The sequence below is a fragment of the Aegilops tauschii genome, chromosome 2 (genome assembly GCF_002575655.3).
Source record: "Aegilops tauschii subsp. strangulata cultivar AL8/78 chromosome 2, Aet v6.0, whole genome shotgun sequence".
NCBI classification, from domain to species: Eukaryota; Viridiplantae; Streptophyta; class Magnoliopsida; order Poales; family Poaceae; genus Aegilops; species Aegilops tauschii.
The window spans coordinates 118,630,338-118,653,672 of NC_053036.3; the positions used below are offsets into that span (position 1 = coordinate 118,630,338).

The 23,335-nt window shown below is 51.7% G+C and overlaps 1 pseudogene; it reads right to left on the bottom strand.

Annotated features, from left to right (window-relative positions):
• Window positions 1-229: 229 nt before the first annotated feature.
• LOC141040807 (uncharacterized) lies at window positions 230-22,801 on the bottom strand (annotated as a pseudogene).
• Between the last annotated feature and the right edge of the window lie 534 nt (window positions 22,802-23,335).

The window sequence follows — 23,335 nt, forward strand, 5'->3', positions numbered from 1 at the left end:
GGCGTTTGCGCCTGCGGTTTTTTCGGTTTGGATGGATCGAGCTTTCAGCCCACGCCCCAGGTTTCTGCTCTCAAACGCAACAAAATTTAAAGTTCTTTTTCCCGCTACTAAAAAAGACACAAGTTCGGCGATCATCATGCCACAAGTTGATGATTATCATGCCACATGTTAACGATCGAACATAGCCAAAGTCTCGCGATCAAAAGGATAGGAACCATAGACATGGAACTCAAACGGCACGCTCCTCTGCCGTAGGGCTGGGAGAGGTCGGCGTTGGCATCGGCGTTGTGGGCACAACTTCAATGCTCGGCGTCGGCCTTGGCGTAGGCGTAGTCGCGGGTGTGGGCGTAGGGGCAGTGGTCGCCGCCGGTCCTGACATCTGGTTCAAGATGAGGCCACGCTCCGCCAGGTACCACGCCTTCACCTGCTCGTCCATCGTCGACATGTCTACCCCCATAAGGAACACCAGGTCGGTGTTCCTCTTCTTCGGGCGACGTTGGTCTTGAGAAGGTCGAGCTTGACGTCCTGCTTCGTCATCAACACCGAGCACCTCGCCTCGGGTTTCTCCTCCCTCTTGGCGGCGTTGCTCTTGGCGTCAGCAATGCACTGTTCTATCGACGATTGCAGCCGTTCGGCAGTGGGTGCCGCGTCCCTCGCCACCTTGCCTATTTTGTTGCCATCAGGACGCCCTTCTACCGCCGCTGAGGCAGGCGCGTCCGGGTTGTAGACACTGTCCTTCGCCTTGGCGAGAGCAAGCCAACACTCTGTCCATTTCTTGCATGACTCGATCTTGGTGAACACATGAAGGAACTTGAACTCTTGGTCCCTGTTGTCCTGGCGAAACATGTCGGACATCCGAACCATCCGCACAGTCGAAGAACAAGTGTCGGCAAAGTGCACGGTGAAGAACTGGGCCGGCGAGCGATGGCTATACCTGACGCTCGAAGTTGGCGCCGCTTTCCGGGCGAGCCATGACCTCCTCTTGAATCTCATGCCACTTGTTGCATGCCTGCTGGATGGTCGTTGTCGGTGTCAAAACCGGCGGATCTCGGGTAGGGGGTCTCGAACTGTGCGTCTAAGGTCGATGGTAACAGAAAACAGGGGACACGATATTTACCCAGGTTCGGGCCCTCTCTATGGAGGTAATACCCTACCTCCTGTTTGATTGATCTTGATGAATATGAGTATTACAAGAGTTGATCTACCATGAGGTCGTAATGGCTAAAACCCTAGAAGTCTAGCCTGTATGATTATGATTGCCTCTACGGACTAAACCCTCCGGTTTATATAGACACGGAGGGGACTAGGGTTGTACAAAGTCGGTTACAGAGAAAGGAATCTTCATATCCGAACGCCAAGCTTGCCATCCACGCCAAGGAGAGTCCCATCCGGACACGGGTGAGAGTCTTCGGTCTTGTATCTTCATAGCCCATTAGTCCGGCCCATGTCCAACAGGCCGGACGCCCGAGGACCCCTTAATCCAGGACTCCCTCAGTAGCCCCCGAACCAGGCTTCAATGACGAGGTGTCTGGCGCGCAGATTGTCTTCGGCATTGTAAGGCGGGTTCCTCCTCCGATGACTTCAAAGAGCTGTATTCGGCCTTCCATTTAATATCGTACCCATCGGCTTCTGTGCATCCATAGCTTCAGCTTCCACGTGTCGAGCGAATACGAGAGGTCAGGGTATTTTTTGTACATAACACCCCGGACATTGTAAAAAAGGTGTCTATTTAAAGAGATTGGATCTCAGATCCATTCCACACCAAGCGGAAAATCCTCAGAGCTTGTTAGGAGAAACCACTCCAACATGGCTAGCGCTCCCAGTTCTTCCTCCCGCCCCCATGGCTCCGAAAAAGGTGATTGGGAAAGATGCTCCGTATCTCATGATCAGCTGGTGAAGCTGCAAACGCAGGGATTTCTTCCCCCCTCGGATCTAGTCCCCATGCGGGCAGGATTGACCTCCTTCAACGGCGGGGCTCAGGCGGAGAATTTCCCCAATCCATCCAGGGAGGAACGAGTGTGCTTCGTTCCCTACTTGTTAAGAGGTGTCGGATTTCCAATCCATCCTTTCCTCCGAGGACTTCTGGAGTATTACGGCCTCCAACTGCACAATCTTACTCCTGCCTCCATCCTTCACATCACGGGTTATGTTGCTCTTTGTGAGCTATTCCTAGGTTGTGAGGCCCATTTTGAGTTATGGAGGAAACTATTCTGCCTCGTCCCTCGCAACCAAGAGGGATCGATATTCGAAGTGGGCGGTGCCGAGGTATGGCGCATCATCGGGACCGGATACCTGTCCAACACGCCGAAGAAGGCGTCCAAGGAGTGGCCTTCCGAATGGTTTTATATTGAGGACGTCGCTCTTCCTGACCTAGTCCGAATGGGTCCTCCCGGATTTTCAAGCGTTCCGTTGAAGAAATGCCACAGCTGGCGCCCTCGGAGCCTCGAGGAGGAAGATAGCGCGGAAGTCCGTCAATTGATGGGCAAGATAAAGACGTTCGCCTAGTCCGAATTATCAATAATCGAGGTAATGGCGACTTCCATAGTGCGGGGGGTGCAGCCACTCCAATACAGAGGGCTTCCCATCTGGCACTACAATGGGGAAGACGACGCCTCACGCTGCGGTCGGAAGGGTCCGGACACCCCCGCCGCGTTGGCCAAAATATTGGCCGAACTGTACAAAGGGGAGAAACAGGAGTTCACTCGTCTTAAACATCGAGATGGATTTTCCATGTACAGTCCTCCTAGCTGGGTGAGTTCTAATCCCACCACTTTACTCAATCCTCTCCCTGAGTCACTTTCAATGGACATTAACCCATCTATTCGCAACAGGAATGGCGGAAGGTTACCGAGGGGATCCATAGCCCCATCCCACAGCCAGAGGATCACAACCGGGACCTTGACCCCGGATTCGAAGAGGATCCGGACATATTTGTGGAGCTTGAGGATGGAGTGTTCTACCAGGCGAGCTGTGACGGCACGGAAGTGGCCATCATCGCCGACTATCCCGGCCTCTGAGGGAGTCCTGGACTAAGGGGTCCTCGGGCGTCCGGCCTATTATCCATGGGCTGGACTGATGGGATGTGAAGACATGAAGGCCGAAGACTGCACCCGTGTCCGGATTGGACTCTACTTGGCGTGGAAGGCAAGCTTGGCGACCAATTATGAAGATTCCTTCTTATGTAACCGACTCCATGTAAACCCTAGATCCCCCCGGTGTCTATATAAACCGGAGGGGTTAGTCTGGAAAGGACAGAGGTACACATTACCATAGTCATACAGGCTAGACTTCTAGGGTTTAGCCATTACGATCTCGTGGTAGATCAACTCTTGTAATACTCATATTCATCAAGATCAATCAAGCAGGAAGTAGGGTATTACCTCCATAGAGAGGACCCGAACCTGGGTAAACATCGTGTCCCCCGTCTCCTGTTACCATCGATCCTAGACGCACAGTTCGGGACCCCCTGCCCGAGATCCGCCGGTTTTGACACCGACATTGGTGCTTTAATTGAGAGTTCCACTGTGCCGTCGGCAAAGGGCTCGATGGCCCCTTCGATCGTCAGTAATGACGTTGTTAGGGAGAAACCTTCCTCCCCGGACAGATCTTCGTATTCGGCGGCTTCGTACTGCGGGCCAACTCGCTTGGCCATCTGGAGCAGATCGACAGCTACGCCCTTGGCCATCAGGTCAGATTCGGAAGCTTGAACTACGTCGCGGATATCCGTGGAGACTTGATCTTCGAGGGATTTGAGCCCGCGGCGATCGCTCCCCCTCACCCCGATGAACGTGACTTAAATCTGTCATCGGATCACACCCAGGAGATGGTTCCTGCTGCTGCAACGGCCTTAGAGCCAAAGCAGATCATGCCATCCGAGGCCGCAGAGTCCGCGGCGTTGGAGCCGCACACGGACTCAACGCCCTGCAATGTTCACTTTAACGGAACTTCGGACTTGTCTCCGGCTATAAGTTCTGGACTGTGTACGCCTGCGGATACCGAGCTAGATCGGTTATCGATCTTCGAGTTCAGCGCCGCTGACGTTTTCCAGCACTCGCCTTTGGGTGACGTGCTAAAATCTTTAAAATTTGTCCTTGGAGAAGGACTCACAGCCGAACTATGTCCGGTTCAAGCTAGAGACAGATGACGAGGAATTTTGCTTCCCACCCGCCACCCACTTCATAGCCACTGTCGATGACTTAACCGACGTGCTTGACTATGGCTCCGAAGACATCGACGGTATGGACGACGATGCCGATAAGGAGCAAGGCCAAGACCCGCCATTCACTGGACGTTGAACGGCTACCTCTTCGTACGACGTGTATATGGTTGATACACCCAAAGGATCTGGCGACGACAAAGAAGAGCTAGATGCGAATAAAACCTCTGAGACGCAGTCCAAGCGCCGACGCCCCAAGCGCTGTTCTAAGCCTCGTCACTCAAAAGATGGCAACACTGGCACCGGAGAAAATAGCACTCTGGGCGACGCCGAAAACAATGAAGAGCCTGTCGGAGCTGCATCCGAACAGGAGGAACACGGCAACAGGCAAGACAACCCTGATGAATAGGCCATAGAAGATGACTTGGAGGACGACAGTTACCGTCCACCCTCCGAGGAGGAAACAAGCCTCGGCAACGAAGACTTCATCGTGCCTGAGGATCCTCTGGAGCAGGGGCGCTTTAAGCTTCAGCTCATAGCCACTGCAAGGAGCCTGAAAAAGAAACAACATCAGCTTCAAGTTGAACAAGATCTGCTCGTCGATAGATGGACTGATGTCCTGACAGCCGAGGAATACGGCCTCAAGCGCCCAGCCAAGAGCTACCCAAAACACAGACTGCTACCTCAATTCGATGAGGAGGCACCGGAGCACATATCACCCTCGCGTAATGCGGAACGACCACCACGTGCCCGAGACAGGGCGGCCGAACGGCCACCCCGCGGCTGGGATAAAGCGGCAACTCAGGCCGAACAGCAGTCGGCCCCACCGCCCCGTAAAAATAGAGACAAAAGAGTTCGGGGTCACATGTACGACCTCCGGCAGACCCTGGACAGTAGAGCAGGACATACAAGATCGATCTACGGATCACGAGGACGTGCCTCGAGGCATGACGACGGCTACCTATTCGGACATGACAAACCTAACTACGGCCGGGCCGAATGCCGCAGACGGACTCCATCAGAGCTACGCCGCGATGTGGCCCGATACAGAGGTGCCGCACACCCTCTCTGCTTCATAGATGAAGTACTGGATCACAAATTCCCCGAGGGGTTCAAGCCCGTCAATATCGAATCATACGACGGCACAACCGATCCCGCAGTGTGGATCCAAGATTTTATTCTCCACATCCATATGGCCAGAGGAGATGACCTCCACGCCATCAAATACCTCCCATTAAAGCTCAAAGGGCCAGCTCAACACTAGCTAAATAATCTGCCTGAGAACTCCATCGGCAGCTGGGAGGACTTGGAAGAAGCCTTCCTCGACAACTTCCAAGGTACATATGTCCGGCCACCCGATGCCGATGACTTAAGCCACATAGTTCAACAATCTGGAAATCAGCCAGAAAATTCTGGACTAGGTTCCTAACCAAAAAGAACCAGATCATCGACTGTCCGGATGCTGAAGCCCTAGCGGCCTTTAAACACAGCATCCGTGACGAATGGCTCGCCCGCCACATCGGCCAAGAAAAGCCGAAATCCATGGCAGCCCTCACAGCACTCATGACCCGCTTTTGTGCGGGTGAAGACAGCTGGCTGGCCCGAAGCAAAAACACAGCCAGCGAGGCAGGCCCCTCGGAGGCCAAGAACAGCACCGGCAAGCTCCGGCGCAATAGACACAAACGCCAAAGCAATGGCGATAACACCGATGACACAACAGTAAACGCCAGATTCAGCGGCTCCAAGTCCGGCCAACGGAAGAAGCCCAACAAGAGGAACAATGAGGGACCTTCCAGCCTGGACCGCATACTCGACCGTCCGTGCCAGATACAGGGCACCCCAGACAAACAAGCCAATCACACCAACAAAGATTGTTGGCTCTTCAAACAGGCTGGCAAGTTAAATGCCGAGAACAAAGAAAAGGGATCACAAAGTGAGGACGAGGACGAAGAGCCCCGGCAGCCGAACGCCGGGGGGCAGAAGAAATCCCCCCCCCAAGTCAAAATGGTGAACATGATATACGCCACGCACAACCCCAGAAAGGAGCGCAAACGGGCACTCAGGGACGTCTACGCGGTAGAGCCAGTCGCCCCAAAATTCAATCAGTGGTCGTCATTCCCGATCACGTTCGATCGACGAGATCATCCAACTAGTATCCGCCATGGCGGTTCGGCCGCACTGGTCCTTGACCCAATCATCGATGGATTCCACCTAACACGAGTCCTGATGGATGGTGGAAGCAGCCTCAACCTGCTCTACCAGGATACAGTACGGAAGATGGGCATTAACCCCTCACGAATCAAACCCACAAAGACTACCTTTAAAGGAGTCATACCAGGCGTAGAGGCCCGCTGTACGGGCTCAATCATGCTGGAGGTGGTCTTCGGTTCTCCGGACAACTTCCGAAGCGAAGAGTTAATCTTTGATATCGTCCCCTTCCGCAGCGGCTACCACGCACTGCTCGGACGAACCGCGTTTGCTAGATTCAATGCAGTGCCACACTATGCTTATCTCAAGCTCAAGATGCCCGGTCCACGCGGCGTCATAACAGTCAATGGCAATACGGAACGCTCCCTCCGAACAGAGGAGCACACCGCCGCCCTAGCAGCAGAGGTACAGAGCGGCCTTCTCAAACAGCACCATAGTACGGCTATCGAGCCCCTGGACATCATTAAGAGGGTCCGGACTACACTGCAACAGGATAGCGCGGCTCGTCAAGAGCTCGATTAGCAATTCGGCCTCCGTCCCAGCCCCGATGAAGTAGTGGCATTCGCACCACGCATACATAATTATGCACTCAAAATCCCATGGACATCGACGGAGGCACAAGCTAACCCGGGATCTATAGTTCGGCTAGACCAATCCCGGACACGCATACTTTCACCTTTTTCTTTTTGTTTCAGGTTCCTTTTCCCACGGGCCTGATCACCAGTCCCTTTGAAGGATCGGCATACAAAGGAGGCAAGCAGCATAGGTGTGTAGGGTAACCTCTATACGTTCTTCTTGACGGTATTTCCACTTATTTCTTAGGACCCGCATGCTGCGCCTTCTTGTTCCCGGCATGTTAAATAGTCCGGATGTTTACCACAGTATTTGTACAAGATACGCCTTAACATATCCATCCAATTATAATAAAAATGGTTTGCGGCCCAGTTTATGTGGTTTGCGTTTCTTACCTCATTTTTATTTCGATTTGCTTATTGATCGCATCCGTACAATCTGGTACGTCTCATATTCGCCAGGGGCTCCCTGTCGTCCCATAATACGGCAGTAAAGTCCGAACATTTCTTATAGATAAGTTCGGCACCCGAATTTAGCATTATATGCATTGGCTCCGAATCATGTCTTTGGTCAATAGTTGGGTTGCCCGGCTCATGTGCTTGCTACCCTACGTTCCGCTAAATCGGCTAGGGTAGTAAAGGGAGAACTACTGCGATTGTGCCCTGGCCTTGTGTTGGGGAACGTAGTAATTTCAAAAAAATCCTACGCACACGCAAGATCATGATGATGCATAGCAACGAGAGGGGAGAGTGTTGTCCACGTACCCTCGTAGACTGAAAGCGGAAGCGTTAGCACAACGCGGTTGATGTAGTCGTACGTCTTCACGATCCGACCGATCAAGTACCGAACGCACGACACCTCCGAGTTCAGCACACGTTCAGTCCGATGACGTCCCTCGAACTCCGATCCATCCGAGTGTTGAGGGAGAGTTTCGTCAGCACGACGGCGTGGTGACGATGATGATGTTCTACCGACGCAGGGCTTCGCCTAAGCACTGCTACAGTATTATCGAGGTGGACTATGGTGGAGGGGGTTACCGCACACGGCTAAAAGATCAAACGATCAATTGTTGTGTCTCTAGGGTGCCCCCTGCCCCCGTATATAAAGGAGCAAGGGGGGAGGTGCGGCCGGCCAGGAGGAGGCGCGCCAGGAGGAGTCCTACTCCCACCGGGAGTAGGACTCCCTCCCTTCCTTGTTGGAATAGGAGAAGGGGGAAAAGAAGTGGAGGAGAAGAAGGAAAGGGGGGGGCGCCGCCCCCCACTCCTTGTCCTATTCGGACTAGGGGGGCGGCCCTTGCCCTGGCCGCCTCTCCTCTTCTCCACTAAGGCCCACTATGGCCCATTAAGCCCCCGGGGGGTTCCGGTAACCCCTCGGTACTCCGGTAAAATCCCGATTTCACCCGGAACACTTCCGATATCCAAATATAGGCTTCCAATATATCAATCTTCATGTCTCGACCATTTCGAGACTCCTCGTCATGTCCGTGATCACATCCGGGACTCTGAACAACCTTCGGTACATCAAAACTCATAAACTCATAATATAACTGTCATCGAAACTTTAAGCGTGCGGACCCTATGGGTTCGAGAACTATGTAGACATGACCGAGACACGTCTCCGGTCAATAACAGATAGCGGAACCTGGATGCTCATATTGGCTCCCACATATTCTACGAAGATCTTTATCGGTCAGACCGCATAACAACATACGTTGTTCCCTTTGTCATCGGTATGTTACTTGCCCGAGATTCGATCGTCGGTATCTCAATACTCTAACGCCCACGATGCGGCTATATCTCCCACGTGTCGAGGCACGACTTAGAGGCATAACCGCATAGTGGTTTTGTCGCAAGAAGGGTCATCTTCACACAATCCCATGTAATGAACAAGAATGGGATAAAGAGTTGGCTTACAATCGCCACTTCACACAATACATAAATATCATCATACATCATCCATAATACAAACATATAGACCGACTACGGTCAAATCCAGATGAAAATAAGACAACCCCAAATGCTAGATCCCCGATCGTCCCCAACTGGGCTCCACTACTGATCATCAGGAAAAGACACATAGTAACGACCACGTTCCTCGTCGAACTCCCACTTGAGATCGACGCCATCATCTGCACTGGCATCGTCAGCACCTGCAACTGTTTTGGTAGAATCTGTGAGTCACGGGGACTCAGCAATCTCACACCTGCGAGATCAAGACTATTTAAGCTTAAAGAAAGGATGGTGTAGTGGGGTGGAGCTGCAGCGGCAAAAGCATATATGGTGGCTAACTTGCGCAAATGAGAGCGAGAAGAGAAGCAACGGAATGGACGTCATCTAGCAATGACCAAGAAGAGGTCCTGAACACCTACTTACGTCATACATAACACTGACCGTGTTCACTTCCCGGACTCCGCCGAGAAGAGACCATCACGGCTACACACGCACTTGGTGTATTTTAATTGGGTCAAGTGACAAGTTATCTACAACTGGACATTAACAAATTCCCATCTGCCTCATAACCGTGGGCACGACTTTCAAAAGATAATACCCTGCAGGGGTGTCCCAACTTAGCCCATCATAAGCTCTCACGGTCAACGAAGGATAAACCTTCTCCCGGAAAGACCCGATCAGTCTCGGAATCCCGGTTTACAAGACATCTCGACAATGGTAAAACAAGACCAGCAAAGCCACCCGAATGTGCCGACAAATCCCGATAGGAGCTACACATATCTCGTTCTCAGGGCACACCGGATGAGACATCCTACGAGTAAAACCAGACCTCGAGTTTCCAGGAGGGGGCCCCACAGTCTGCTCAGTTCGGACCAACACTCGAAGGAGCACTGGCCCGGGGGGGGGGGGGGGTTAAAATAAGATGACCCTCGGGCTCGCGAAAACCCGGGGGAAAAGGCTTAAGTAGCAAATGGTAAAACCAAGGTTGGGCCTTGCTGGAGGAGTTTTATTCAAGGCGAACTGTCAAGGGGGTCCCATAAATCACCCGACCGTGTAAGGAACGCAAACTCAAGGAACATAATCCCGGTATAACAGTAACTAGGGCGGCAAGAGTGGAACAAAACACCAGGCATAAGGCCGAGCCTTCCACCCTTTACCAAATATATAGATGCATTAATTAAATAAGAGATATTGTGATATCCCAACATATCCATGTTCCGACATGGAACAAACTTCAACTTCACCTGCAACTAGCAACGCTATAAGAGGGGCTGAGCAAAAGCGGTAACTTAGCCAAACAACGGTTTGCTAGGAGAGGATGGTTAGAGGCTGACATGGCTAAAATGGGAGACATGATATAGCAAAAGATAGGTAGCGAGCATGGCAATAGAGCGAACAACTAGCATAGCAAAGATAGAAGTGATTTCGAGGGGGTGGTCATCTTGCCTGCAAGATTCTCAGAGTTGTCGAAAGCTTGATCCTCGTAAGCGTACTCGACAGGTTCCTCGTTCACGAACTCGTCTCCCGGCTCTACCCAAGACAAGAACACAAGCAAACGGAACCACAATCAACAACGAGAAATGCGCAAACACCATGATGCAAAACATGTATGATATGCAAGATATGATATGCGATGCATATGCGTGCTCCGGAAGGAAAATGATGAACATGGCAGTAACTTGGCAAACCAAGCATGCCACTGGAAAGATGAGATGATTTCGGTCGAAATCGATATAAAGATCACCGGAATCGGATGCACGGTTTGCAAATGGCAAGCAAAACAAGGATGACACTAATCTGCGATAAACAGCAAGATAGCACTTAAAATGCAACAAGCAACAATGCTACAGCACCCCAACATAGCAACAAAGCACATTGCAGTAATCTACAGGAGATGCTTGACAAAAGATGAACACTGAGCTACGGCTAGTTAACAACATATCAAGCTCAAACAAGCATGGCAAAAGTGCAAAAGATTACAGGTTCACAGACTTGGTGAAAAACTGGACATGGCAGAAATCAGCATCAGGTAGCTATGTTCAGAGCACGAAATCAACATGCTACAGGAACTTAACATAGCAAAACAAGGCATGGTAGTGTTCTACTCAAAGCACATGACAAAAGTCCCTTACTGACCATAAGCCAAAAAGGACCAGAAGATATGATAGCAGGCATGTAAACATAGCAAGTTTCGTTATCAGGTTTCAGACTTGGCAGAAAACAGAGAATGACAGAAACAATAATATGAAGGCATCTTGGTGAGCTTGATACACTCATCACAAAGCAATGCATGATAAAACAAGCATACCTACAGCAAGATGGCATGTTTATGAAGCTAACCATGGCAAGAACAAATACATAGCATGTATGGATCAACTACAATAAGCTTGGCAAAAATGCATGTCATGTTAAGAATATGCCAGAAATATTTTATAGCAAAATTAGAGCAAGATTGAGTCATGATATGGCACTCCATAATTGCAAACAATTACATAAATGGATCAATTACAACTATAGCTACAAAACATCCTTAATGAACATCTCCAAAATATGCATGGATCTCTCTGTAGCATCAAGTTTAAATGGCAACAAAATTACAGCAGACAAAGACTTAAGAGAAATCACCAAGTCCCTGAAATCAGAAATATTACGGGGCCTACTTTGCATGCTTGTGGTAGTCACCACAGAGATCACAAAAATACATGGGCTATACCACTGGAAATATGGCATGGCATACTTCAAAACACATGTAGAGCTCATGCTCAAAAGATGCACAGAATAAATGATACAAAAATGACAAATCTCCAAGTTCTGATAAGAACCAGAGATTAACAGCAACTAGCCCTCTTCCAACGAAGATTTGGGCATCAAGATGACCTCTAATGAACATGGTGCAATTGAACAAAATGAAGAGCATCACGAGATAAACAATTTGACATATTACACGCGCGAATCGGAGCTACATGCAAGAAGTTATCGCATCGGGAACAGGAGCATATGCTGAGAAAAATTAGGACTTAGAAAAAAAACGAAGGCTAGGAAAGTCAACGGGGGGGAGCTGTACCAGATCGGATCGAGCGAACTCGCTCGAGCTGCCGACGGCGACAGCGAGGCAGGGGCCGGCGGGCCTGGCCGGAGGAGGAGAAGGGCGAGGCGGCGGAGGAGGGGCGCCGGAGGAGGGGCGCCGGCGGCGGGGCCGGAGGAGGCGGCCCGGGGCGGCGGGCACGGCGGCGGCGGCGGAGATGGCGAGCCGGCCGGCGGCGATGGCGGCGGCGGCGGGGCCGGCCGTCGGTGGCGGCGCGCGGCGGGGCCGGCGGCGCGGGCACAGGAGGAGGCGGCGACGGGCTCGGGCGGGCCCGCTGCGGGCTTCGCGGGCCGGCGGCGGGGCGGTTGGACGGCGGCGCGGTGGGAAAAACTCTAGGGTTCGTCTGCGAATCCGTTTTCGGGATGCCCACTTATAAATAGGTAGAGGGAGCTAGGAGACTCCAAATGAGGTGCGGTTTTCGCCCACACGATCGTGATCGAACGACCTAGAGCATGGAAGAGAGTTTGGTGGGTTTTGGGCTGGTTTTGGAGGGGTTTTTTGCTGGACACTCAAATGGACTTTGCGGATGCCCGGTTAACCGATGGAGTACCAAACGACCTCCGAATGGAACGAAACTTGACCGGTAGTCTCCGGGTGGTATATTAAGACCACTTGACAAGCCTCGGTCCATTCCGAGAAAGTTTGACACACGCACACGAAAGAAAACAAGAGGGGTGCACCGGAGGAGATAGGAGCGCCGGATTGCAAAACGGACAACGGGGAAAATGCTCGGATGCATGAGACGAACACGTATGCAAATGCAATGCACATGATGACATGATAAGAAAATTCATGACATGACAAAATACAAAACGAAAGACAAAACCCGACAACGGAGGGAAAAACATATCACATAGCCGAAAATGGCAAGAGTCGGAGTTACAAATATGGCAAGTTACATGCGGGGTGTTACAACACTCCACCACTACGAGAGGATCTCGTCCCGAGATCTAGGACTGAAAGAACTCCAGATATTTGGAACGGAGATGGTCCTCGCGTTCCCAGGTGGCTTCCCGGTCGAAATGGTGCGACCACTTCACTTTCAGGAATTTGATAGACTTGTTGCGAGTCTTGCGCTCAGTTTCTTCAAGAATAGCAACTGGGTGCTCATGATAAGACAAATCTTCTTGGAGGTCAATCTCTTCGAAGTCGATAGTGCGCTTAGGCGTCTTGAAGCACTTGCGGAGCTGTGACACGTGGTTGAAGTTCGGAAGAAGGGGAACCCGCGGTTGTGTGTGGTATGTAACAGGTCCGGATACTATCGTCGCATCTGGAGACTATCTTGGAGTTCGGAAGAAGGGGAACCCGCCTTGCAATGCCGAAGACAATCTGCGCGCCGGACTCCTCGTCATTGAAGCCAGGTTCAGGGGCTACTGAGGGAGTCTTGGCTAAGGGGTCCTCGGGCGTCCGACCTATTATCCATGGGCCGGACTGATGGGCTGTGAAGACATGAAGGCCAAAGACTGCACCCGTGTCCGGATTGGACTCTACTTGGCGTGGAAGGCAAGCTTGGCGACCAATTATGAAGATTCCTTCTTATGTAACCGACTCCATGTAAACCCTAGATCCCCCCAGTGTCTATATAAATCGGAGGGGTTAGTCCGGAAAGGACAGAGGTACACATTACCATAGTCATACATGCTAGACTTCTAGGGTTTAGCCATTACGATCTCGTGGTAGATCAACTCTTGTTATACTCATATTCATCAAGATCAATCAAGCGGGAAGTAGGGTATTACCTCCATAGAGAGGGCCCGAACCTGGGTAAACATCGTGTCCCCCGTCTCCTGTTACCATCGATCCTAGACGCACAGTTCGGGACCCCCTACCCGAGATCCACCGGTTTGACACCGACAGCCTCCTCCCCGCCTCGCATGTAAGTGATCAAGAGACACCTTCTTCGGAAGAGCTTCCTCATTAAGCCTCACCCACCGCACTATTTTGTGCTCCAAAGGGGAGGCGCCCGACGTTTCAACGTACGCCAGAGGCATCTCATAAGAGAGCGGCGCCCGCGCCGAGAAAATCTTCGAAGAGGAAGGCGAGCGACAACATAGCAGAGCTTCATCAAAGAGGTATGGTTTTTTAATCATGCCCCCTGGCAGTCACATCAAACCGTGACATTATCCGCCGTGTCTTATCAGGAAAAGCGTTCGCCGGACTATGTCCGGGGATCCTGCCGGCCGCGCCTCCACAAGGCAGGTTCCCGACCCTGCCTTAAAGGCGAGGGCTGATACGGGAGTGACACCGGATTGTCCTTCGGCAAAGGATTCAGATGATGTATCCATCACAAACTCTGAAGTGGAAAGCGCCATGAATCATCGGCGTCGGCGGGCCGCTCTTCGCGACCCCGGTTTTACAAAAGAGGCATTCAACGCCTTCAGCTCGGCTGATGCATACATTCGAGCTACTCGAGACGGGCTTACAAGAGCGACAGACCAGCATTTGAAAGATATGCGGGTAAGTACACATTTGTATAAATCTGATAATTATATACCAGTAGCCCCCGAGGCTTGAAGCAGTTGATACAACTGATTTAAGGATCATTGTATAACCAGGTGCTCACAAAGAAGAACGACCTGTTGCCTCAAGAGCTGGAAAAGTGTCGGACCCAGCTAGCTGCTGCTACCGCCGAACTGGAGAAATCCAAGAAGGCATCGCCTGGTAATGTTCCCCTCCATCGAGAAAATATAATCATATACCAGCAATATTAATACTTTTTGTATTTCCCATGGCAGGATTGTTGGATCAACTGAAGGAGGCCCTGAAAGTCGTGCAAGCGGGTGAACAAGAGGCCAAAAGGCAACTAGCCATAGGCGAGCGTGTGCTGACATGGGTCAGGGATGAGAAAAATAAGCTACTGGATTCCAACACCCTGCTAGGCGAGGAACTAAAAGACATGCGAGCCCAGCTGGCCGACTCCGTGAAGGAGAATAAGAGACTACGAGGCGGCATATTCAGTATGCTTTTCAAACTTGCCTCCCTATAATTCGGCGAGGGCGGGAACTGACAGATTTATGTCTGCAGGTATGCTGACTGGCCGTCCCAAAGAGGAAATGTCCGGATCTCAAGGCGACCTGCTACAAGAGCATTCCCAAATGCACGAGCGAGTTCGGCAAGCAATGCAGAGTGTTTCCAAGGCTTTATGGCCATCCGCCTCCCCTCCAGGAAGTATGGCGGAGCTCGTGGAGCTATTCAAAGGAGCCCTGCGGCGTATTCGATTATGGAAGATATCAGCCTGCCGAGAAGGTGCGCGAGAGGCCTGGGCCATGGTGAAGACACGGTACACCAAGCTTGATCCGAATCATATGGCCCGGGTCGGGCCTAAAGGGTCAGATGGAAAAGAAATTCCAGTTAGTTTAGTATATGACCAAGTAAAGGTAGCCGCCAAATATTCCCAACAGGATTGTAAGCTAGACAGTCTGTTAGACGGTATAGAGGAAGAAGTTTTTGAGTCCAAGTGACTATGTACTTCAATTGACATAATTGTCCCTAGCCGGATTGTAAAACGATTGTCATGGCAGACCTTTTCGCTTCGACCTCTAGACCCGAAGGTGCGGAGTGTTTCCGAATACCAAAGCAACAATGTAGACCGGAGTATACATGGAAACCAGGCGTAGGGGTCATAGTTGCTTAAACAGACAAGTTGTATCTGGCTAGCTATGATATATTACATTGTAATTGTAAGAAACATCTTCCAGAGAGAATAGTTCCATTAAGGGTTCCTTTCCCTAGGTGGACATGCATTAGTGTGCATGCCTGAACTGTGATTGAAAAAAATCGCAGTGTACGTGACGTCTGGGGGTTCATACTGTAATGAGTATAGCACATCTTTAGTCTGCTGACCGAATATTCCCTTAAGAACGCTAGCTTTTGGCTTCACCCAGTCTGAGGTACAAGTCCGGATGACCCGGCAGTAACAATCGCAGAGATGCTCCCTTTATGCCCTAGCCGAACAAACGGGAACGTAGGGCATAAGCCCAGGAGCCAGGCAACCCAGCTTGGCCAAAACTTAAGTCATAAAAATGCATATAATGGCGAAGAAAAGGTACACATGAGGAAAAAGACACATGTGTGGTGAGTTTGATGCTCGAATAATAATAATAATAATAATAAGCTTCTGTACAAGAAGCCCCCAGGTATTATGGGCGTACATATTTAAGGATGTGTACGTCATAGGTGTGTGGTTTAGCCGCACAAGAGCTTAAAGCTAGAAGAAAAATTAAAGAGAGGGAAAAAATAATGGAAACAAAGGGAGAAGAAGACGAACAAAGAGTTCGGCTCTAGGCGTAGAAACTTCGGAGTCTGGCGGCATTCCACGGGTTCGGCTTTAAGCGGTTGTCCGATGCGCCATGCAGGTGGTATGCTCCTCCAGTGAGAACTTCATCTATGATGAAGGGACCCTCCCACTTGGGCTTGAGTTTGTCCTTTTTCTTCTCTGGTAAGCGCAGAATGAGTTTGCCAACGTTATAAGTCTTGGCCCGCACTTCTCTGCTTTGATACCTGCGAGTGTGCCATCGATAAAATGCGGAATGGACTTTTGTGACGTCGCGCTCCTCCTCCAGGGCATCTAAGTTGTCCTGCCGATCAAGCTCGGCCTCTCTATCTTCATACATGCGCACTCGAGGTGAGTCATGAATAATGTCGCAGGGCAACACAACCTCTGTGCCGTACACCATGAAGAAAGGTGTATACCTGGTAGTGCGATTGGGCGTGGTCCGCAGCCCCCAGAGTACGGAGTCGAGCTCCTCAACCCAGTGCTTGTCTGATTCTTTCAAAGACCGCACTAGTCTAGGCTTAATACCGCTCATAATAAGACCATTAGCTCATTCGACTTGACCGTTTGTTTGTGGATGATAGACGGAGGCGTAATCGAGCTTAATGCCCAAATTAGCACGCCAAGCTTTTACCTCATCCGCTGTAAAATTGGAGCCATTATCGATGATGATAGTGTGTGGGACACCATAACGGTGCACAACACCGGATATGAAGTCTATCACTGGTCCGGCTTCACCCATTTTAACTGGTTTGGCCTCTATCCACTTGGTGAATTTATCTACCATAACCAGCAGGTATTTTTTCTTGTGGCTTCCTCCTTTAAGGGGTCCGACCATATCAAGCCCCCAGACCGCAAAAGGCCAAGTAATGGGGATTGTTTGTAAAGCGGTGGGTGGCATATGGCTTTGGTTAGTGAAAAGCTGGCATCCGACACAACGTTGGACAAGGTCCTGTGCGTTTGCTCGGGCCATCGGCCAATAGAAACCTGTACGGAAGGCCTTACTTACAAGGGCCCGAGCCGCGGTGTGGTGACCACCGAGACCGGCATGAATTTCGGCCAAGAGCTGCCATCCCTCTTCTTCGGAGATGCATCTTTGAAGTACTCCGGTAGCGCTTTTCTTGTAGAGCTCTCCGTCATGGACCGTGTAGGCTTTCGAGCGCCGAACAATGCAGCGAGCCTCATTCTGATCCTCGGGGAGCTCTCACCTATTAAGGTAGGCCAAGAAGGGCTCGGTCCATGGGGCGATTACTGCCATTATTGGTCGATGGTGTTATCTCGGTGGTTGAGCCCCCGATGATATTGGTATTGTGTTCGGAATCTGGGGGTGTCATCGGATCCGGACTAGTATTGCCGCTCTCATCCTGCCACACCACGGATGGCTTGAAGAGCCTTTCCAAAAAGATGTTAGGCGGGACGGGGTCACGTTTGGCGCCCATGCAAGCAAGGACGTCCGCCGCTTGATTGCTTTCTCGAGCCAGATGATGAAACTCAAGTCCCTCGAACCGAGCTGATATTTTGAGTACGGCGTTACGATAGGCCGCCATCTTCGGATCCTTGGCGTCGAAGTCTCCATTTATTTGGGATATTGCAAGATTTGAATCCCCGCGCACCTCCAGGCGTTGTATGCCCATGGAGGTAGCCATCCGAAGACCATGCAATAAGGCCTCGTATTCGGCTGCGTTGTTGGAGTCTGTGTATAATATTTGGAGTATGTATTGGACTGTGTCTCCAGTGGGGGACGTTAAAACGACACCTGCTCCTAAACCGGCCAGCATTTTAGAGCCATCGAAGTACATGACCCAGTTGGAATATGTGCCGTACTCTTTAGGGAGTTCGGCCTCTGTCCATTCGGTGATGAAGTCGGCCAATACTTGGGATTTAATGGCCCGGCGTGGTTTGTATGTTATATCAAATGTCAAGAGCTCAATGGCCCACTTAGAAATCTGGCCCATAGCGTCGCGGTTGTTTATTATGTCATTGAGTGGAACCTCGGAAGCCACCGTGATAGAGCACTCTTGGAAGTAGTGCCGCAACTTCCGGGATGCCATGAAGACCGCATATGCTATCTTTTGGTAATGAGGGGACCAGGATTTGCATGATGTGAGGACAGTGGATACGTAGTATACCGGTTTCTGGAGTGGGAGTTTGTGTCCGTCCGCCTCTCGTTCAACGACGAGCACCGCGCTCACCACTTAGTGTGTCGCAGAGATGTACAATAACATTGGTTTGCCGACGCTTGGTGCGGCCAGGATTGGGTTACTCGCTAAAAGATCCTTTATTTCTTCCAGTCCGGCCGTTGCCGCATCCGTCCACTCGAAGTGATCGGTGCGTCGGAGAAGGCGATACAGTGGCAATGCCTTTTCTCCTAATCTGGAGATAAAGCGGCTTAAAGCTGCCACGCATCCGACTAATTTTTGGACCTGTTTAAGGTCTGTTGGTATAGCCAATTGTGACAAAGCCCGGATTTTGGCTAGATTGGCCTCAATTCCTCTATTGGAAACGATGAAGCCCAGCAGTTTTCCGGCGGGAATGCCGAAAACACACTTTTCTGGATTGAGCTTGATGTCATATGTATGGAGGTTGTCGAATGTGAGACGCAGGTCGTCTATTAGTGACTCGACGTGTCTAGTCTTGATGACTACGTCATCCACATATGCTTCAACTGTCTTGCCGATTTGTTTCTCCAGACATGTTTGAATCATGCGTTGGTAGGTGGCACCAGCGTTTTTGAGCCCGAAGGGCATGGTGTTGAAGCAGAAAGGCCCGTATGGGGTAATGAATGTTGTTGCGGCTTGGACTCCTTCATTTTGATTTGATGGTATACGGAGTATGCGTCGAGGAAACACAGTGAGTCGTGTCCTGTAGTGGCATCAATAATCTGATCGATGCGAGGGAGGGGGAAGGTATCCTTAGGGCAGGCCTTGTTGAGATCTTTGAAATTGACGCATAGGCACCAGGATTTATCCTTCTTTGGTACCATCACCAGGTTTGCTAGCCAGTCCTGGTGTTTTATTTCTCTGATGAATCTGGCCTTGAGTAACTTGGCTAGCTTCTCCCCCATAGCTTGTCTTTTGGGTTCGGAAAAGCGCCGCAGTGTTTGCTTGACCGGTTTATATCCCTTTATATTGAGGCTATGTTCGGCCAACCTGTGTGGGATTCCTGGCATGTCAGAAGGGTGCCAGGCGAATATGTCCCAGTTTTTGCGCAGGAACTCTCGTAGCGCGGCATCGACTGTGGGTCCAGCTGTGCCCCGATGGATGCTGTCTTCTTGGTGTCCGTCGGGTGGACCTTAAATTTGAATATTTCATCTACTGGTTTAAAGGAGGTGGATTTGGGTCGCTTGTCCAGGATTACGTCGTCCCTATCCACCATGGAGCGTAGTGCGGTTAACTCCTCGGCCGCGAGGGCTTCAGACAGTGCCTCGAGGGCTAGGGATGCGGTTTTGTTTTCGGCGCGGAGTGCTATGTCCGGATCACTGGCAATAGTGATAATACCATTGGGCCTGGGCATCTTGAGCTTCATGTACCCGTAATGAGGTATAGCTTGGAAGCGTGTAAATGCATCTTGCCCCAATAGGGCGTGATATCCATTGTTGAAAGGGGCCACTTGAAAGGTTATCTCTTCGGACAGATAATTTTCCGGCGTGCCGAATACCACGTCGAGCGTGATTTTTCCCGCGCATCGCGCCTCCCGACTGGGAATGATTCCTCGGAAGGTCGTGCTACTTTGCTCGATGCGGCTCCTATCTATTTCCATTTTGTTGAGTGTGTCCTCGTAGATGAGGTTTAGTCCGCTGCCGCCGTCCATGAGCACTTTGGTGAGCCGAAAACCGTCCACAATTGGATTAAGGACCAAGGCGGCTTGTGCCCGGACTGTCCGGAATTTTGGTTCGTCACTGGCATTGAAAGTTATGGCCGTGTCGTTCCAGGGGTTTTTTGCTGCAACGTGGCAGACTTCGGCGAGGTCGCGGAGGGCCTTTTGCGCCGATTGTTTGAAGCGAAAGTCTCAAAGACCGTCAATACCCTAAGGTCATCATCCTCCGGGGGGTGTTGCTCTGAGGTATTTTTGGTGAGGATATCCTCGCCGCTCTTGGCCACTTGCCGGAGTATCCAACATGCTCTAAGGCTGTGGTTTGGTATGGTATCCGGTTTTGTGTGTATTTTGCATGGCCTATCGAGCCATCCCTCCAGAATGGTTCCGCGCCCCGTAATGGGCTTAGATTTCTTTACCACTGAGTCGGGCGTCCCGCGAGGGTGCATCCTTTTTGCCCGGACGAGGGGTTGAGTGAAAACCGGTGGTTCCCAGTGAGCTGCCTGAGTTTTCCAGGCGCTTTCCATTGCGCAGTACTTCTGTACTATGGTTGCCAAGTCGGTGAAGTGTAATACGCGACGACGGTTGTTGGCGTTGAGGATTCCTTCGTCCGTGCAATTATTGCAGAATACTGAGATCGCGTCTTCGTCGCGGCAATCTTTAATCTTGTCTTTGACAAGGAGGAATCTAGCCCAAAAGTGATGGACTGTTTCCTGAGACTGCTGTCATATGTATGTGAGATCGCATATATCTGGGTGGGTGGGTGGCTTTAAATCCGAACCCTGACCCAATTTAGGATCCGCAGTTTGAGGAACTTCCGAGCTTAGTAGTTCGGGCTCCGGGATATCAGCTGATTTTTCAGGTCCACTATCCGATTCTAGGTTCGGAGGACAGGGCGTGTCGTTTCGCGGACAGATACGGATCTTCGAGCTCGGAAATCCGAACATAGTTCGTCCTCAATATAGAGGAAGAGTTTTTGTTTTGCTCCTCTACTACTGCTATCTGATGGGTGATCGGTGGAGATTTGATTTCTCTCTGATCGGGTTTAAGCCCAATCCGATTGTAGTCTGTAGCGACCCCCAAGGCAGCGATGCGATCCAAGAGTTCGTTTAAAGCAGACAACTCCGTCGGATCCATCCGTTTGGAGTATTCGGAGTCGACACGGAGGTGATTTTCGGGGACGCGAGAAGTCATCGTCGTCTTAACGGCCGGACGGGCGGTCATGGCAAAGCCTCCCAGCCGGAGGGTTTGGCCTGAGGCCAGGGCTCCTCCGGAAGTGATACTGTCCTTGGTAACAAGGCGAGCCATCAATCCTGTCTTCGACATCACAGCGGAACTCTCAATGAAAGCACCAATGTCGGTGTCAAAACCGGCGGATCTCGGGTAGGGGTCCCGAACTGTGCATCTAAGGTCGATGGTAACAGGAAACAGGGGACACGATGTTTACCCAGGTTTGGGCCCTCTCTATGGAGGTAATACCCTACTTCCTGCTTGGTTGATCTTGATGAATATGAGTATTACAAGAGTTGATCTACCACAAGATCGTAATGGCTAAAACCCTAGAAGTCTAGCCTATATGATTATGATTGCCTCTACGGACTAAACCCTCCGGTTTATATAGACACCGGAGGGGACTAGGGTTGTACAAAGTCGGTTACAGAGAAAGGAATCTTCATATCCGAACGCCAAGCTTGCCATCCACGCCAAGGAGAGTCCCATCCGGACACGGGTGAGAGTCTTCGGTCTTGTATCTTCATAGCCCATTAGTCCAGCCCATGTCCAACAGGCTGGACGCCCGAGGACCCCTTAATCCAGGACTCCCTCAGTCGCCCAATGATTCGCCATGGCCTTCTCGCCGCGATCCATGTGGATGTTGGCGAAGTAGGGGTCGACCAACTTGAGCTCGTCGAACGCCGTCTTAATCCTTCTCCAGTACATGTCGGGTTTTGATTCGTGCCGGTGATCGGGTCGATGCTGACGGTCTTCCAAGCTTCGGTGAGGCAATCGTCTTCCTTAGGCGTCCACTTGACGCGAGGCTCGCCCGGCCTGGCGTTGGCCGCCCACTTCTTCTTTCTCCCTTTGGGCGCTGGCTCCACTGGTTCTTCCTCCTCCACCTCCTCCTCGGCGTCGTCGTGCTTGTCCTCCATGTCAACGGCAGTGTCCAACATTTCGTCTTGTGTGCGGAACCCGGGGCACGAAGCAGCGGCGACCGAGCCGTTCGTGATGATCTCGTCCATGTCGGCACCGGTGCTGTTGAACTGTGGCGCCGAGCCGTGTGCGAAGGGTAGGGCCCCACGGTGCAGGCGAGCCGGAGTACGTCGGTGGCGAGTAGCTATACTGGGTGTTGAGTCCGGCGGTGAACGCGGGGGAGGGAGTGCACGGGTCGGGGTTAAAGACGGGCGGACGCGCGGCGCCACTCCATGCATGAAGGTGATGTTGGGGTTGAAGCTCCCATGCGCGTCGCCGTCGACGTACCCAGGCGAGGCCGCGTACCCCCACAATGGAGGCGAGAAGTTGGCCGGCGACGCGACGCTCTGCTGGCTCCCCCACGCGCCTTGTGGGCACTGGCTGGCCTGTTGAGGCGGAAGGTTCGCCATCCCCGCATGAGATGCCTCCTCCTGCTCCGCCGCCGCGTCCCCGGCCTTCTTCATGTTGAGCCTGTTCCGTCGATCGGTGGTGACCACTGCCCGACGATCAATGTCGGCCTTCCACTGGCCATTCGTCAAGCCCCGGGGCCTTGGCATCAGCGCCCTCGGCTACCTCTGCTTTGGCTGGACGAAATTGGTGGCTAGGCGAGGGGGCGCATACTTCTTCGGCGGCATGGCGGGCGGATCTGGGGAGAATGGCGGGAGCGGCAGGGGAGAAGGGGGTCGGTAATGGAAAATGGAGGGAAAGGGGGGAAACGGCGGGAAAATCGGCCGGTCTCATTGACAGCGCGGGCCCATGCTCCTTTTCGCTTTAGCCGGTGCCCCCAGGCGACCCCCGGTGCGCTGGGTTCGGCTTGGGTTTGCCGGTTGTAATTTCGGCCCAAACCGGCGAAAAACGAGGATCTGGGGGCACGGCTGGATCATTTTTTCGGCGTTGACGGTAAAAAAGGTGCCCTGGGGGCCTGTTGGGGGGCGACTGGAGATGCACTAAGACTTCCCATGGTGGGGGGTAAGAGCAACTCTAGCGCACTGACTCAAACAGACGCCGATTTTGTCCGCTTTTTGTCTGTTTGGGTTGGCCGACGGACATCCTTGTCCGCTTTTTCATTTGGGTCAGCCGGTGTGCCCAAC